Genomic DNA, 3,792 nt, shown 5'->3' with positions numbered 1-3,792 from the left:
AGAACTTTTTGTTAGGGATTTAAATGTTGGGATACTATAATTGCTCCTATTTTAATATTGCTTGGTAGTTCACAAACATATCTTCTCATATTATCTTGTTCAATGTCCACAACAAATTTGTGAGGTAGAATTAATAATAACTTCAATGCCAATTTTTTGAAAGTTTTATGAGATAATCTGCATGAAATTCTGAAGCACTCCACCTGCCAAGGATGTAAAACCTATACAAAGATTAATTGTTTTTGTACATTTCAGTAATATAAGAGTAAAAGTTATTGTTTTATTTTAATGGTAGAAAAAGTTGTATTTTCTGGAGATTAAGTATATTAAGTTTATTTTCATTTTTGACCTATACAGTATTGATTTTGATTAACATGTTAATACCTTTTCAATCTAAACAGTGAAACAGGCAACGATACATGATGAAAAATCAATAATCTAACTTAGGGGGTCCCTGGGTGGCTCAGTTGGTTGCATGTCCGACTTTGGCTCAGGTCATGACCTTATGGTTTGTGAGTTCGAGCCCTGTGTGGGTCTCTGTGCTCGCAGCTCAGAGCCTGGAGCCTGCTTTGGATTCTATGTCTCCCCCTCTCTCTGCCTCTCCCCAGCTCATGCTCTCTCTCTCAAAAATAAACTTAAAAAATTTTTAATGTTTTATTTATTTCTGAGAAAGAGAGAGAGAGAGAGAGAGACAGCGTGAGCAGGGGAGGGTCAGAGAGAGAAGGAGAATCTGAAACAGGCTCCAGAGTCTGAGCTGTCAGCACAGAGCCTGACACAGGGCTCGAACCCACTAACCGTGAGGTCATGACCTGAGCCGAAGTCGGACGTTTAACATTTAACTGAGCCACCCAGGCGCCTAAATTTTTTTTTTTAAATGTTTATTCATTTTTAAGAAACTCAGAGCATGAGCAGGGAAGGGGCAGAAAGAGAGAGACACACAGAGTCCAAAGCAGGCTCCAGGATCTGAGCTGTAAGCACAGAGCCCGACGTGGGACTCGAACCCATGAACCGTGAGATCATCACCTGAGCCAAAGTCGAACGCTTAATCAACTGAGCCACCCAGGCGCCCCAATAATCTAACTTTTAAATTACATTTACTATGTTGTTTTTATCATTCAACACTTTTCATTTTAAAAATGAAGCATATACCAATGTGTGTGAAAATGTATAGCTACTTTTTTCTTTTCATTTTTATGGATTTTAAAACTTTTAAAAACTTTTTATTTTGAAATAATTACACAGACAGGGAGTTGCAAAAATAGCCTGGGAAGGTCCGATGCCATCTTTCTCCAGCCTTCCCAAGTCTTGCATAAGTGTAATATTATAACAAAATATAAAAATATATATCTAGGTAGGTGTTTCTCAAAAAATAGGTTGTGAACTATTTATGAGTTGTGACATCTGTGGCGTTAAGTTACCTTATTTTGTAAAGGGATAAAAGATGCTTCAAAGGAATAAAAGTGATTTCATCGCATATAGTTATTTCCACTTTTTTATTATTACATTATATCGTGTTTCCATTTGTATATGTGTGTGTATAAGTGTGTGTGTGTGGATGTGCATACTTTTATAAGGGACGTGTCCCAAACTTTGAGAAATAGTGTGATAATATAATGGTTTCTGTTACTATGTCGCTTTTAATCTTGCAGAAGAACCTCCTCGTTGTGTCGTAAATGTCCTCACTGACACTTCATGGCAATCTTGTGATGAAGAATTAATATTTTCTAAGTCACAGGATTGCTGTGAGGATCGTGCGATTCATCTATTAACACTGACAAATAATCATTTTTCTAGTTTTTTGCATCATTATTTTTATTTGACTTTATAGTTTGAAATAATATTTTTAAGTTGTTTTATTTTGAGAGAGATGGAGAGAGTGCAAACGGGGCTGGGGCCGAGAGAGGGAGAATCTCAAGCAGACCCCACGTTGCCAGCACAGAGCCTAACGCAGGGCTGGGATCCACCAAACCGTGAGATCATGACCCAGGCAGAAACCAAAAGTCAGACGCTCAAGCAACTGAGTCACCCAGGTGCCCTTGAAATAAATTTTGATTCACAAGAAGTTGTAAAAATAGCACAGAGAGTATCCATATATCCTTCATTCAGCTTTTCCTTGTGACAAATCCTAAATACCATGGTACATTATCAAAAGCAGGAACTTGACATTGGTAGAATACTATTAATTAGACTACAGACTTTATTCAGATTTTGGTAATTATTACATGTACTCATCTCTCTCTCTCTCTCTCTCCTCTCTGTCTCTTTCTCTCCTCTCTCTCTGTCTCTCTGTACGTAAGTTCTATGAAGTAGTGTCACATGTATGCATTTATGTAACCACTGCCACAATAAAGATGTATAACTGTGCCATCGCCACAAAGGAATTCTATCCTACACTCCTGTGTAGACATGCTCTCTTTACCCACTTCCATCCATCACACGTGGGAATCTGTTTTCTATCTCAATTCTTCTTAAGCTTAGATAAGCTTACACAAATGGAGTCATAAGCATGTTATCTTTTGAGGTTCTGTTTTTTCACTCAATGTAATAACCGTAAGCTCCATCTGACGTGTGTATCAGTAGTTCATTTCCAACCCTGAGTAGTACTCATGGTATGAATGTACCACAGTGTGCGTAACCATTCACTCATTATGGACATCTGTGTTGTTTCCACTTTTTTTTTTTATTATTACAGCTGCTATGAACATTCATGCAGAACCCTTTTGCAGACAAATTTTTGTTACTCTAGGATAAATACTGAGGAGTACCATCATAGGTCATGTGGCAAGTGTATATTTAATTTTTAATTATCTACCAAACTATTTTCCAGAGCAGCTATGCCATTTTACATTCCCTCCAGCAATATATGAGAGATAATTTCTCTGCACCCTTATGAGCATTTGATACCATCACTGGCATTTGTTTTATTTATCTATTTATTTATTCATTTATTTTTATGTAATCTCTACACCCTTTGTGGGGCCTGAACTCATGACTTCGAGATCAAGAGTCACGTGCTCTTCCAACTGAGCCAGCCAGGCACTCTTCATCACTGTTTTTTTATTTAGCTGTTCTAATAGTATATAATGCTACCTCACTATAGTCTTTTTTAAAAATCTTTTAATGTTTATTTATTTTTGAGAGACAGAGTGTGAGCAGGGGAAGGGCAGAGAAAAGAGAGAGACACAGAATCCAAAGCAGGCCCCAAGCTCTGAGCTGTCAGCACAGAGCCCGACATGGGACTCGAACTAAGGAACTGTGAGACCATGACCTCAGCTGAAGTCAGATGCTTAGCCAACTGAGCCACCCAGGTGCCTCTCACTGTAGTCTTAATTTGCATTATTCTCATGGCTAATGATGTTGGATATCTTTCCATCTGTTTATTTGCCATCCATTAATTCTCTTTAATGAGGTGTCTACATGCTTCTGTCTGGATATATTCTTCCAGTTTATTAATTTCCTTTTCTTCTGTTTCTGATCTGTTGTTAAAATAGTCTTCTAAGCTTTTGTTTTTAGTTCTAAAATTTCCATTTGATACTTTTTTTATGTTTTAATTCTCTCCTGCATTGTTTTTCTCTTACAATATTAGACATAATCATAAACATTGTTTTAAGATTCATGCCTAGGGGCACTCAGGTGGCATGATTGGTTAAGTGTCCGACTTCAACTCATGATCTCACGGTTCATGAGTTCGAGCCCCGAAGCAAGCGGAGCCTGCTTGGAATTCTCTCACTCCCGCTGTCTCTGCCTGTTCTCCACTCTCTCTCAAAATAAATAAACCTTAAAAAAAAAAAA

This window comes from Hyaena hyaena, unplaced genomic scaffold (assembly GCF_003009895.1).
Source record: "Hyaena hyaena isolate Hyena2069 unplaced genomic scaffold, ASM300989v1 scaffold_701, whole genome shotgun sequence".
NCBI classification, from domain to species: Eukaryota; Metazoa; Chordata; class Mammalia; order Carnivora; family Hyaenidae; genus Hyaena; species Hyaena hyaena.
The sequence above is the reverse complement of the archived record's forward strand: the minus strand, read 5'-3'. Positions refer to the sequence as shown.